This window comes from Callionymus lyra, chromosome 19 (genome assembly GCF_982586985.1).
Source record: "Callionymus lyra chromosome 19, fCalLyr1.hap1.1, whole genome shotgun sequence".
Lineage (NCBI taxonomy): Eukaryota > Metazoa > Chordata > Actinopteri > Syngnathiformes > Callionymidae > Callionymus > Callionymus lyra.
In genome coordinates, this window is record NC_141836.1 from 8422282 (window position 1) to 8436983 (window position 14702).

Here is a 14702-nt window from a genome sequence, read left to right on the forward strand (position 1 = left end):
GCGTAAAATGACTGTCGCACGTTTTGCTCTTTTTATTCTCGATTCATATGAACTTTACGTCTTCATTATTTTTCTTATATCAAGCGATCTGCTTCGCGATCGGTCGGTAGATGTCATGTCTTAAAGCGACAGATGCAGGAAGTAATGAAGTTCGAAAATAGAACATTCATTGATGATTTCCCACTGGTTGAAAATCACTGACTTATGCAGTACCTCCATATCAAGTTACTACACTCATTAGTTCTTTTAATTTCTTCTATACATTTTCAAAATCACCATTTTTGGGCGATATTTCACATACATTTATTTAAAACCATCACAATTGTAATTCCAAAATATATGTGAAATATTGCATGAAAATAGTGATTTCAAAAATAAATGTAAAAAACTAATGAGTGTTAACATATATATGGAGGCCCTTCTTTAGTCACGTGAACATGGAGTTATTAAGAAGTCAACCCTTTTTCGGTGTTCGTCTATTGGAGGACGGTCCCTTATACGCCGCCTGCATAGAGTATTTTCTCAGGACAATATTTAGAAATATTCAGGTTCAAACGCTTGAAGTCAATTCAGCAGGTGATTCTGGTTAGAAAGAGGTAAGATTTGTTATTAACGCGCAAAGATCGAATCTGTCAATATCGAGTCAACTTTACAAATAACATTGATGCGCAACAACAAGTTTATTATTTCCATTCGTTGTTTTTCGTTATCCTTTTTGTAACTTACTTTACGTAAGCAAAAAATTATAGACTCAAATAATATTGCCTTAAGTTAACTTTGCTAAGTAACTAACTCACTTACATAAATAAAGATTTAGATTTTCTTTCTCGTTTTTATTTCTGGGTGTAATAAAGGTTTTCTGATTCTGATACAATACCATCAATTGATCATTTTACATTCAAAGAGTGGAAACATTTCTTCCTCATAGTAAACCAACAGTTCGCAGCCTTCAAGTATAATAAACATTTGTAGATTTATTGACACATGTTCTTTACTATCACTGTTGGAATCAATAATAGTTGTTGATCATCTTAATTATTTGCGCAATGATAACAGTGTTGAGAGCAGACGGTAAAAATGTAAACATTCATCTTTCAAATGTGGTTACAGGTTATTAAAGATTGAATCAAGAGATGATTATTTAGAACTAACTTTGAAATTCACACGTATTTCTTTGTGAGGATAAGATGGTTTTTAAATGTGAACTTAAGAATTATTATCAGAGTATTTTCGTAATATGCATTTAAATGCTTGAACTTTTTTATTTATTATAAAGATACGAGTCAAATAAAAGTAAATGTATCATCTTCTCTGCTATAAAACTACTTTACTTTATTTATGCAAGTAAGTTACTTGGTTTGTTCCCTTTAAACCTCTTATATTGAGTCTGTAATTTTAAGATTACGTTGCTTACATAAATATACTCACCATTAAGGTGTAAAGTAAAAGGAGAGACAACTTTTTAAGCCGCCGGCATAACCCCCTCCTTCAGTCTCTTGAAATTCCGGGGGGAGGACACAGACCCTCCCCCCTGGCTCGCGCCCCCGGTGTGATTTGATCCAGATCCCCGGCGACAGGCGAGAATTGAAGCATTACGCGCACTTAAGGGTTGTTCATCTCACCACTACACCAGATCACCTTCACAGCAAATCTTATCTTTTCGTTTCGTTCTATTTGACCTTCAAAACCTGGTCAAAATCTCAAGACAAGAGTAACAGGTGGGTTTTGAACACAAGACCTCTGGATGTCCACACAGAGAGTGCTACCACTGCACTACAGCTCGACTCTGTTTGAGTTCGTTTGGACGCCTTTGACCTTCACCCTGGTAAATCTGAGCATTCAAAGGGTCTCTTGATCAGTTGAACTTATGTCTGATAGTAGCTCAGTCAGTTGAGCACTGGGTTAGTAACTGAGTGGTTGTCGGTTCAATTCCCACACGGTCATGTTGCTACAGTCACTGGTTCTTTTAAAGCAGGAGGATCGACCTGAGGTTCAAAGAGTCTCTGGATCTCATGGACTCATGTGTGTTGATGGCTCAGTGGGTTCAACACCTGGTTACTGACCCAAGGATCAACGGTTTGAGTCCCAGTGCTACAGGGTCAGTGATCTGGTGCTGCTGGAGAGGGGTCAACCCCCCCATAGAGTTTGTTAAAAAAGATTACATTTAATGATAAAAGTAGGTGGGAAGGTAAACGTGGTAAAATATTTGTCCTCAGATGTCTCTTGAAAGTATGCAATTATTAAATAGATGTAGACAATTAGATTATTCAGAGATAAATGGTACACGACCCCTCGGTCAGTAACCAGGTTAATCTTTTGTTCAAGTTATAAAAGTGTCTTAAATGTCTGACTTACATGAAGTTGACCTACTAAGGTATCCTTAAGTTTTATGAAATGGTTTAAAAAATGTTAATTTTCTAAAGGTATCATGTTTAAAAACATCTTGAACACGGATTATACTTTTATTTTGCAGCTGAACAAGTGGCTTAAAAATGTCTCAACGACCCACAGGAAGTGGTTCAAGTGAGGAAGTTAAAGAAAAACGTGAAGACTTCTCAGGTTCTCCATGCAACAGCTTCAGATGCTCCTGTGGTGGAGAACAGAGGATGTCACAAGTCTACAGGTCAAGTCCATGACCTGCTTCTCCATCATGTCCTCGCTCACCTTCTCCTGCTCAGGAAGGAGACATTAGGACCAAACCAGAGTTGATGGACGACTGAAGACACTCACACAGGTGGTGTTAGCGAGCCATGGATCTCATGACGACCTTGAACGTTTAATCTCCGTCACATATGTTCCACGATCTTCTCAAGAGCTGGACTTCTTCTCTTCGTACCCACTACCAGTGAACTCCAGCAGGGGGCGGACGAGCTGAGCCAGCTGGAGACTAAAGAGAAGAAATTAGTGAAACTACACGTTTACACGACAACAGAATATAATAAGTGAAGTTTCTAAGACACAACTTTAAGATGTTTGTTACCAAACCTTTGATCATGTTATCCAAGTTTTGTCCTCAAAAACAAGATATTTATTTAAACAAGGGAAACAAAAAAACATGGACCAAAAACATCTTGTATTCAACTTAAATGTGTTTTTAGAGTTTGTTGTTCACTTTTCATTTAAATGCTGCTCCGAGGCCTTTAACAACGACAGCGCCCTCAAACGGCATTGACACGTAACAACAAGGAAGTATTTCAATAGTAATTTAGACGACGCCTGTCATCACTAGAATCTGCTTTAATTCACTAAACAGTGAGTTTAATACAGGTTAAATAAATAAAAATTATATATATATATATATATATATATATATATGACACAAGTTTAGGTCGTAACAATGTTAAACACTTTAATTAATGTTTAATGGATCAAATGATCCAAATTGCAGGATCACGACAGAAAACTAAATCAGTTTATTGGATTTGTTTACATCACTTTTGTTTTAATACATGTTATTTTATTCACCACCTCTCTCCCCCCCAACATGCCCTACTGCCTCAGCTGCCCAACCCCCCCCCCACAGCCACCTCTCTCTGTTACATCTGAACAGGTGAGGAGAGAATTAAGGCGACTGAAGATCAGGAAAGCTGCTGGACCAGATGGACTCAGCCCCAGACTGCTCAGGGACTGTGCTGATCAACTCTGTGAGTTGGTCACACACATCTTCAACCTGAGCCTCAAATTGGAGAAGGTCCTGGTCCAGTGGAAGACCTCCTGTGTGGTTCCGGTTCCCAAGGCGGTGCACCCGAAGGAGCCAAGCCACTTCAGACCAGTCGCCCTGACCTCCCATCTGATGAAGACCTTGGAGAGGCTGGTACTCCGTCATCTACGCACGACGGTGAGCTCTGCGTTGGATCCGCTGCAGTTCGCCTACAGGCCAAAGATGGGGGTGGATGACGCACCGGCTTTCAACACCATCCAGCCGGCGCTGCTAAGGAAGAAGATGGAGGACGCAGGAGTTCGGACACAGCTGGCAGCATGGACGATGGACTACCTCACTAACAGGCCGCAGTATGTGAGGCTGCAGGACTGCAGGGTCTGAGGTGACCATCTGCAGCACCGGGGTGCCTCAAGGGACAGTGCTGTCACCTTTCCTTTTTTCCCTCTACACGGCGGACTTTACCTATGACAAGGGAGATGGTGATTGACTTCAGGAAAAAGTCCCCACCACTATCTTCTAAATAAATAAGATATAAACTAGATTTATGCTTCATTTATCTCCGTTGGTTTTACTGTAGTAATGATAGATTTGAATTCTACAGCAAAAACGGGTCGCAAACATGTGTTGGTGCAGGAGGAGGTATAGATAAAAAAACAAACAAACAAACAAACCCAGCATAGCCTTATTCGAAATTAAAAATTAAACCGAACTAAACCTCTGACGAGGACGCCCAAGCGTGTCACTACCGTAATACTGTGTATAGAAGCGCTTCAAACTTTAAGGCGGGGAGAAGAACCCCATGTTTATAAGTTAAATCTTCTAGGCACAAATACAACACCATTTTATACAATACCAAGATTATTAACAGAACGTGAATCAATGCAAATATAGTTTATCTGTGTGAAGAATTCTAAAAACATACAGACTCCTCACATTATTTTTCAACTAAAAGCGAATACAGTCATAGCTCTGCAATCAAACTGTCTCCTTTGTTTCCTCAGATAGTAGATGGTGGATCTCTCCTCCTGGGACCTGACTGGAATGTCTTAAGATGATGTGGAGAACAGTGGTGATGCTGATGCTGGTGAGATAACAACTATCTACTTGTTAACAATACGTGTTGCTGCTGCAGTTGTTTCAAAGTTTGATTCTTTGCATGTTTAGTAGAAGACATTTTTTTCTCAGTGTCAACATTGTATCGTATTGTCCCATCACAAGTGGTCACTGCCCTAACAATGTTTCAACATATTTACATGGATTGTTTTTTATTTGCACCGTTTTGTTGCATTTTTAAATGGGTTCTCTTTTAAGTTTATTCAGTGAACCCCTCTTTGGTAAGTCCTGATCACGGTAGACCAGCTCTCGAAGGAAGTCTGACGGCCTTGTCACGGAAGGTGGAATTCAAACCTATTATTGATCTACGGGCAAAACCTACGGACAATATCCACAAGCATTAATAAAGTATAAAACAAACTATACAGTAACACAGATAAAAAGACGAATCTTCCAGGAAGGAGCTCTTGAAATGAAATTGTGCTCATCTACTCTCACTTTCTAAATATGGTGAGACTGATGAAGATGGTTCATAATTGTTTTGTTTATACAGTTGTTTTCTACTATAATGGAGGTAAACACACTGACCTGTCACTCAACTGAATATGTGTTGAGGACAGAAGAAGGAGAAGAATGTTGTCCAAAGTGTTTTCCAGGTAAGATCCAGTCTTGGTCCTTGACTCTATAAGTGTTGATTTATGACTTGTTGTATCTGGGACCTATTTTCTGACTTTTATTTTAAACATGCTCTGAATGTTGACATTGTTATTTTCATTTTAAGTAAGAAGTGGTCGAGACTTTATTATCAGTTCTCAGACACTAGTGAGATCAAGTCTTAAACTGTCACTTAAACTAGTGATTTATATATTTGTCTAACAGGTCACAAAGTAAGAGTTGATTGTACAGAATTTCAAGGTACGTCCTGCACTGACTGTGATGATGGAACTTACATGGACAAATATAACGGAGAGAAACATTGTTTCAAGTGTCTGGTCTGTACTGAAGGTAAAGTTTGTTCTTCACTAGAATGATGAGTTGGTCAGTATGTAGATGTGATGTAGAATTTGTTATTGACTAACAGGACTGAGAGAGATCAGATCCTGTACCTTCACAGCAAACACCAAGTGTGAACCTCTGGAGGGTTTTTTCTGTGTGGACGGCTCAGTGGACACATGTGTGGCAGCACAGCAACACTCCACATGTGAACCAGGACAGTTCATCATCAGAGCAGGTGAGTTTCACATCCAACATGTGAAATGCAAGAGTGCAGAAACTATAAGACACACACAATGTTCTTCACAGGAACGTCCTCCACAGACACTGAGTGTGGAACCTGCAGTGAAGGAACATTTTCAAATGGAACGTTCACGTCATGTCAGGATCACAAACAGTGAGTGAAGCTTCACAAATGTTTGCTCCAGATGTTTTCTTCTAAACTGTCTCCACTTGTCTTTGTAGATGTTCAACATATCTACGAGAAGGAACTATTTCTTCTGACTCTGTATGTCGAGAAGGTTTGACACCAGGAGAAGAGGCTGGAATTGTTGTTTCTGTGATTATGATCGTTCTACTGATCACATGTCCTGTAGTTTGGTTTATAAAAAGAAAAAGAGGTAAAAGTCCATGAAATCACATTTTTACATTGATTTATGAACATCAGGGCAGGTTTGTTTTAATTATTTCCTTCTTAACCAGACAAAAAACACCACAGAAGAAGAAAGGAGGTATGTAAGAATTGATTTTTCTTTTCAGTATTTTTACTCATTAAAATTATTTTATTACAGTGCACTTGTTACCTAAGTTTAAATATGTTTAATTCATAATGAATCCAATTCTAGTCTGAATCTTGTTTAATAACATTTGACTCTATTTAGGAAATTGGAAATTTGGAAAAACTAATGCAGGTGTACGAAAGAGACGGACCAGCTGCCGAAAGAAGCTGAAGCTGCTGCCCCCGTGACAAGAATCCAGATAAACAGACCAGAGAGAAACAGCAGACGTTGAATATGAACTGAGTCAGTGTGAATGTCTGTGGTGGAAGTTCACAACTGAACAGTATTTGACATTTCTTTAAATGCTGTGAAATGGACACGAGGATATTAAAGGAGATTAAAGTAGAATTATCTGTTCAGTGAACATAACATATTTCTGGTTGTTTTCATTTGCCTATGTGTGTATCTTAGTCTGTGATATAGAAAACATCCAGTTTCTGTCAAACCTTTCATTAATCTCATAAATGTCTGATCATTTAAACATCAGCCAGGTTTGAGGATGTACTTCACTCCACAGCCTTCAGGAATGAGACGCTTCTCTGCCATCATTTCATCAAAGTCACAAGCGTTGAACTTGGTGAAGCCGTACTTCTTGGAGATGTGGATCTACACCGAAATATTTGACTGATTCAGCAGAACTCATTTTCATAGAACAAGATCCAACATTGTTAAACAGTGATTTAGCAGATAGAGATACACGTGTATCCTAACATAGGAACTTAATGCACTGGTGACTAAAAAGAAGGTAAAGTAAAAACAATATAACAATTCCTGTTTGGTAAATGTACATTTTGTTGGACCTGTTACTTAGACTGCTTCAAGAGTTTGACACCCATGACTCTCCAGGATATTCAAGAAGCTGCAGGTTCAGAACAAACAAAACGTTTTGAATGTTCTCAGAGAAACAAGGAAGAAGAACAGGTGTTTAGCAGGTGTTGGTTGATGGAGGATGAGAACCAGCACGTCAAAGGGTTAAACATTTATTTTCTGTATTAAGTGTCTCAAACAATCAGGAGCAAATAGTTGTCGACATGTTAATGATTTATTCTAATAGAAATTAAACACATTTAATTTTCAAATAAATTAAGAGACTAACCATTAGAATTGTATTTTGAGTTCAACTATTGCTGCAAAGGTATGTTTTTAAGTGTGTGTGTGTATGTTATAGACGAATAGAATCCAGATCACATTGATATAGAAGGTCAATGATCATTAATACCTGTTGAGGACAGACAAAGTTGAAAAGTCTTGTCCAGGTGTATCACAGGTAAGATCCAGTCTTATGAGAGAAAGTAGAGAAAACACGTTTCCAAAATTTATATTATAACATGAAACTTCATTCGTTTGTCATCAATCAGTCAGAATAATATAGTTTGAAAGAATTCATTTAATATTATTTTAACATAAATGATCGAAATAAACGTACGTAACGCAAATGTTGTTAAAATCTTGTGGTAGACTTGTGTAACTGCACAACCGATTTAATGTAACAATATCTTCGTTAAGAATAAATATCTGCGTCTATCAGATAACAAGCCCGTCATAATACAGTGCAGTATTTTCAAATAAAAAACGTACAATTAAAAAAGAATATTCATGTAATGTTTTCATTGTATTGAAACAAAACAGACAAGATTTTCCCCAAAAATAAACAAAGGAATACAGAGAAAATACAACACATCCCAAATAGATCTCGTTGTGCATTAACACAAACATAACAAACTGAAAGAATGGAATAACTGGCAATTTACTCAGTTATGCAGCGATCAAGGGTTTAGTCTCAAAATCTGACTTTAATATTGATTTAATTAAAGGGTTAATCTTGACTCCTATATACATAAATTCATTTTTGTGTTATTAATGGAGTCTTTATGACTGGATTTGACCTTTATTCACTTAAAAAAGGTTTTTTTTAAACGTGTGGGTCTCAGAGAGAATGTTTGGTTGACATTTGTTTTCCTGGTTCTAGGATCAAAGTTATTACTGCACATTGTAAAGAGTCAGGAAGAAAAGATTCATTCATTCACACATTTGACAGAGAAATCCACTTTTCTTTTAACTTCTTATAATGAACACAAGTATAAGTAAACAAGTATGTGAAGCTTGTTTTAAAAATACTAGAGCCACAACTTTAATGAAAACACACAGTACAGCACATTTATTAAACAATATTATATTTGTTATTTGTCTTTTATAAAAATAAAACTTTCTAATGACCGTATGATCCTTGATTATGTCTTTATTTACTAAAATGTTGTTGTGTTATTTAATCAACTAAACAAAGAAACAAGAGAGCAGTCAGTGTAGCTACAAAAGATAAGAATAGAAAAGTTAAAAAAAATGGAGATGGAAAAACTAACATGACCAGATGAGAATTAATCAATGGAACAATGTGATTTTATAGTTTACTTTCTTCACATCTTTGTCTTTTTTCATAAACCAATAAACTACAGGACCTGTTGAACATCTACAAAGACAAGTGGGGACAGTTTAGAAGAAAACATGTGGAGAAAACATTTGTGATCCTGACATGACGTGAACGTTCCATTTGAAAATGTTCCTTCACTGCAGGTTCCACACTCAGTGTCTGTGGAGGACGTTCCTGTGAAGAACATTGTGTGTGTCTTATAGTTTCTGCACTCTTGCATTTCACATGTTGGATGTGAAACTCACCTGCTCTGATGATGAACTGTCCTGGTTCACATGTGGAGTGTTGCTGTGCTGCCACACATGTGTCCACTGAGCCGTCCACACAGAAAAAACCCTCCAGAGGTTCACACTTGGTGTTTGCTGTGAAGGTACAGGATCTGATCTCTCTCAGTCCTGTTAGTCAATAACAAATTCTACATCACATCTACATACTGACCAACTCATCATTCTAGTGAAGAACAAACTTTACCTTCAGTACAGACCAGACACTTGAAACAATGTTTCTCTCCGTTATATTTGTTCATGTAAGTTCCATCATCACAGTCAGTGCAGGACGTAGCTTGAAATTCTGTACAATCAACTCTTACTTTGTGACCTGTTAGACAAATAAATAAATCACTAGTTTGACTAAGACTTCTGCCTGTTACTTAAAGTAGCAAAAACATTGTCAACATGTTTGTTCCATCATAGTTGTAAGTCTGACTTCAAACCCAGTCGAGGACCAAGACTGGATCTTACCTTTGATACACTTTGGACAACATTCTTCTCCTTCGTCTGTCCTCAACACATATTCCGATGAGTGACAGGTGAGTGTGTTTACCTCCATTATAGTGGAGAGCAACTGTATAAAAATGGAAATAATGCTCAGTTGTTCATTAAATTAAATGACACAGACCAACATCTAACTTTATTACTGAAATGAATAAAAACTTACCAGTAACACAAGAATTTCCAAACATCCAAATGTCATCCTTTGAAACATATTTTATACGCTGTCCATCAACATGAAACATCTGGGGTTGAAAAGCAAGAAATTGTTTCATGAATATGCTCAGTCACACCAAAACAATACACACACAAACATTAACACACAATATTCAAATTAAATATACATATACAATTTCTTATTACTTACTAGCTGAAATCCAAAAGAAAATACATTTAACCAGGAGAGAACTTCACAAATAAACTGAATTATTAAAATCATCCTCATCTAGTTTGTATTAAATATGGCATGAATTTCACTTACGTTCGACAGATTTGAATTGTCAAGGGGAGGAGTCTTTGATGTGTAACCGATTCTACAAAGTGACCAAAAGTTCACCAACCTCTAGGGGCTGGTCTTACATTTAAATAAATGGATCTTGTCCAACAACGTTTTGATTGTTCTAAAGAGACTAAACAAAAGGAAGCAACATAAACATCTTAGAAGCGAGCGAAATAAACTAAGAGATTAATTAAACTAGGAGGCAAACTATACTATTAGACAAGCAACATAAAGTAAATAAAGAGACAAAGTAAATAAAGAGATAAAGTAAATAAAGAGATAAAGTAAATAAAGAGATAAAGTAAATAAAGAGACAAAGTAAATAAAGAGACAAAGTAAATAAAGAGTCAAGTCAGGGCATCTCTTCAGCCTAACCCTGGAAAAAAGACTGAATCATTATTAAAGAATTCATCACTCTGAGTGACATGTCATTTAGGACGAGGTACCTGGTATTCAGAGTCACCATAACAGGTTCTCTAAAGGTAAATAAATAAAAGTTTTTAAAAAAAATTGAAAAACATTATTTTAGTGTCAGTAAACCATCTGAGAAATCATTGATACATCTGCGCATGTGCGACAAGATGAAACATTAACTCTGTCTCTCCTCCTTTAAATGTTGTGAACTTTGATTCTAGAACTGACTCCACAAGACTTTCAGGAAGACGCTGCAGGGTCAGAACCAACACAACCGACAAGATTGTAACCTTTTGAATTTTCTCAGGGAAATGGTGAGCAAGTGTGTAGTTGTTGTGTAGCTTTGGCTTTTTAATGTAAGACAAGGAGCAGGATGTTAAGGATTTAAAAGGTTTTTTTTCCTGTATTCAGCGTCACAAAGGACCAGGAGCAAAGTAGAGTCACCAGGTTTTTTCACTGCAGATGTTCCTTGTTGACAGATGTTTTTAAACTACAGATAATGAATGAATTCTGGATAAAATCCTAAAAACATGACTAGTGGATTTCTGTCGATTCTTCTTTTACTGGTGATATTTGTTTTTATATGATACAATTTTCACTGTGAGATTATTTGTAGTAAATAATTTAGTGTGATCTTCAACAGAATAGTTACTGTGTGTGTGATTCTATAACATGTTCTTAATATGAAGGTATTTTGTTGAAGGTAAAACCAGGAATTAGTTATTAATGTTTTTAACACTTGCATATACACATGTATTTTATAAAGTATGTCAACACAAAGATTTAAAGATTCAATAATATTAATTTGGACACTAAAATATATGTTATTCAAAGGTGTGTCGAGTATTGTTGTAACTCCACTTACCAGTGATTTAGTTTGTGATATGTTTTGTTTATACAGTTGTTTTCCACTATAATGGAGGTAAACACACTCACCTGAGAGACTGAGAGAGATCAGATCCTGTACCTTCACAGCAAACACCAAGTGTGAACCTCTGGAGGGTTTTTTCTGTGTGGACGGCTCAGTGGACACATGTGTGGCAGCACAGCAACACTCCACATGTGAACCAGGACAGTTCATCATCAGAGCAGGTGAGTTTCACATCCAACATGTGAAATGCAAGAGTGCAGAAACTATAAGACACACACAATGTTCTTCACAGGAACGTCCTCCACAGACACTGAGTGTGGAACCTGCAGTGAAGGAACATTTTCAAATGGAACGTTCACGTCATGTCAGGATCACAAACAGTGAGTGAAGCTTCACAAATGTTTGCTCCAGATGTTTTCTTCTAAACTGTCTCCACTTGTCTTTGTAGATGTTCAACATATCTACGAGAAGGAACTATTTCTTCTTTCTCTGTATGTCTAGAAGGTTTGACACCAGGAGAAGTGGCTGGAATTGTTGTTTCTGTGATTATGATCGTTCTACTGATCACATGTTCTGTAGTTTATTGGTATAAAAAAAGAAAAAGAGGTAAAAAACAAATACATTCATAAAAATCACATTATTATATTGATTTGTGTTTATCTGGAGTCATTTGCTTTTAATTATTTTTCTCCTTAACCAGATCAAAAACAGTTCACGAGAAGAATGAAGGTATGCAAGAACGTTTTTTAGTCATTTATCAAAGTGATTTAATGTTTAAATGTAATGTTGATTAATTTTGCAGATGTCATCACTTGTACAATTAAAATTAATGTAAATTTTGGTTTAATATCTTCAGCACTGCAGTATTTGTGCATCAGAGAAACTATCATTGTCTCTTATTAGGAGGTGGCAGTGGAAATGACTGAATGTATGGATTCAGCGGAGCATCCGTGAGAATTAAAATTTGTTTGAGCTTTTTTTTTTATCTAAACTGACTTCTTTTTTTCTTGTTTTAGATCAAATTATTCATCTGAGAATGAGTCAGATGAAGTCGAACATGTTCCACTGATGGGAGAACTCAGGGAAGACCCAGGACACGCTGAAGAACCATGTTCCTCCACTGGGCTGGAAACACAGGGGGGTCCTCCAGAAAGAGCTGGACGATGTCGCTGGGAAGAAGAAAGTATGGACCTCTCTGCTGAAGCTGCTGCCCCCGCGACAAGAATCCAGATGAACAGACCAGAGACAGCAGACGTTGAATATGAACTAAATGGACACGAGGATATTAAAGTATATTGTTCAGTCATTCAATAGAATGTTTCAGTTTTATACAATATGAAAAATGTGTTTGTAAATGATCTGTTCAGTGAACATAACATATTTCTGGTTGTTTCCATTAGCCTGTGTGTGTGTGTAGCTTAGTCTGTGATATAGAAAACTGTTTCTGTCAAACCTTTCATTAATCTCATAAATGTCTGATCATTTAAACATCAGCCAGGTTTGAGGATGTTCTTCACTCCACAGCCGTCAGTGTTGCTTGTTCTATCACTGCTCTTTTTGTGAGGTCACCAAATTCAGACCAGCACGGCTGGACAAAACCCAACAGCACATACAAAGCCACTTCAGAAAGGCAATCATCATGGAGGTGTTTCTCAGCGGGTGATCAAGACACGAGAACCATGAAAGAGCCATTTGCCCCGGAAGAGACGACCCCGGGGTGGGAAATTTGCCTTAAATATAGCGATGTTTCTACAGTTCGAGAACCGTTTCTCCCTGAGCTATCGACCTGAAGAGCTGCCGGCAGAAAGCGCATGTCATCGATCGTAAAGCTTGTATTTTGTTTGACTTGAAGCAGCGAATAAATGACCCGTGACACTCTGCATTGGCCATTTGTGTCCATAAAGCAAAGTATTAAGACCCGGAAGTGACGTCATGTCGGAGCGACGGAACGGACTCTAGTTTTGACCGTTTTAGTGGTAAAGCTCACATTATCATTTACCTTTCTTTTTTTTATAAATATATATACTTTTTAATATACATTTATATAGCAAACTCCACAACAAATTGTTGGGCTTGACTGTGGAGTCTTCATACTGATGGTGAGATATGGTTGTAAGTATTTCAAATTCGGGTTCTACTTAACACGTTTATCATTTAACTTGTTTCCAATTTATCTTTTTTTTTTTTTTTTTGTACGCCTTGCGGCACCGTACTACTTCACAGCAGTATGTGCAAATGAATATATTAACCTCTTTTTTTTTTCAAACAAACATTGAGTTCTTCCAATACATATTTGATTTCCAGTCTGACCTTCCAACAATAAGGAAATGCTGGAGCCTGGTTCTGAGGGAGAACTTTGGGGACTTCCATGAAAGACAAGTTCTTCAACATTGAATTACTGTGTGAAGAACCCACGTCTAACCAACTCATTGCAGGACAGAAAACTATGATGACAGAGAGATTCGTTTTTTTATTTCATAGTTTTGGTGAGAGGGTTTGTTTGTTCCTTTTTGTTGTGTGGGTGTTTTATGTAAATAAAGTTTTATGAACAGTGCCACTGTGTCTTTCAATAATTATCATTAATATTAATATATATGTGTTTTTAACATCTAAATGAATTTTAACAGCAATGCAAAAATGAATACATCAGATACGCAAAAAACTTTTATCTTAAAACATTGAGGGATTCTCTATAATGGTAAAAATAAAAAAGTGAGTGAATAGTTCATAGCAATACAATAAGTACTTGTTTATGGTAACCCTTGCTGCAGGACATAAACAATGAAAAACAAACAAAAATGGAACGTGTCACACCTGTATTTGTGCCTGTCATGGCCGGTATAGTTTCAAAAAATTGTCATTTGTTTATTTTAAACAACAGGTCTTAATAAAGGGTGGACTCGGACGGTGAAGTGGTCCGGGAGTCAATGACAGACCGGCCCACTTTATGGGTGGTACGGGAGGCTATCAAGCCTGTACATTGATGAAAAGCATTTTCCGTTGTTTTGTACCTAAATCACACAGTAAACATTTACCTGAACCCTAAAGTAGCATGCTGTTAAATAATTACAGTAGCGTGGTGAGTTTAATCATGGTTTTAATGGGGTCATTGATACAATGAGTAGACACTAGATGGCAACACAATTTCAACACTAAGCACATGTTATTTAACAATAGATGGAAAAACAAAGCTAACTATGTAGTACATGAAAACAAAACCCACAACATTTATGA

At 37.0% G+C, this 14702-nt stretch overlaps 4 long non-coding RNA genes across 6 annotated transcripts in view; 3 read left to right on the plus strand and 1 right to left on the minus strand.

Annotated features, from left to right (window-relative positions):
* The first annotated feature begins 5265 nt into the window (after positions 1–5265).
* Positions 5266–6070, plus strand: LOC148059322 (uncharacterized). The gene is made up of 3 exons (XR_015709432.1): positions 5266–5370; positions 5594–5719; positions 5796–6070. It is a non-coding gene; the product is annotated as an uncharacterized LOC148059322 (long non-coding RNA).
* Positions 6071–9002: 2932 nt separating this feature from the next.
* On the minus strand, positions 9003–9515 carry LOC148059323 (uncharacterized). Its single transcript, XR_015709452.1, has 3 exons — positions 9386–9515; positions 9160–9309; positions 9003–9088 (listed from the first exon to the last, which is right to left on the minus strand). It is a non-coding gene; the product is annotated as an uncharacterized LOC148059323 (long non-coding RNA).
* A 1328-nt stretch (positions 9516–10843) lies between these two features.
* LOC148059324 (uncharacterized) overlaps positions 10844–14702 on the plus strand; it is a 42608-nt gene continuing 38749 nt past the window's right edge. For both annotated transcript variants that reach the window (XR_015709501.1, XR_015709502.1), the window contains exons 1-2: positions 10844–10911; positions 11009–11044. This is a non-coding gene — a long non-coding RNA (uncharacterized LOC148059324). The remainder of the gene's footprint in view (positions 10912–11008; positions 11045–14702) is intronic.
* LOC148059325 (uncharacterized) lies at positions 11549–13348 on the plus strand. Of its 2 annotated transcripts, XR_015709509.1 has the most exons (3): positions 11549–11689; positions 11761–11848; positions 11917–13348. It is a non-coding gene; the product is annotated as an uncharacterized LOC148059325 (long non-coding RNA). The 2 variants fall into 2 exon arrangements; XR_015709508.1 differs by having other exon boundaries at positions 11549–11848.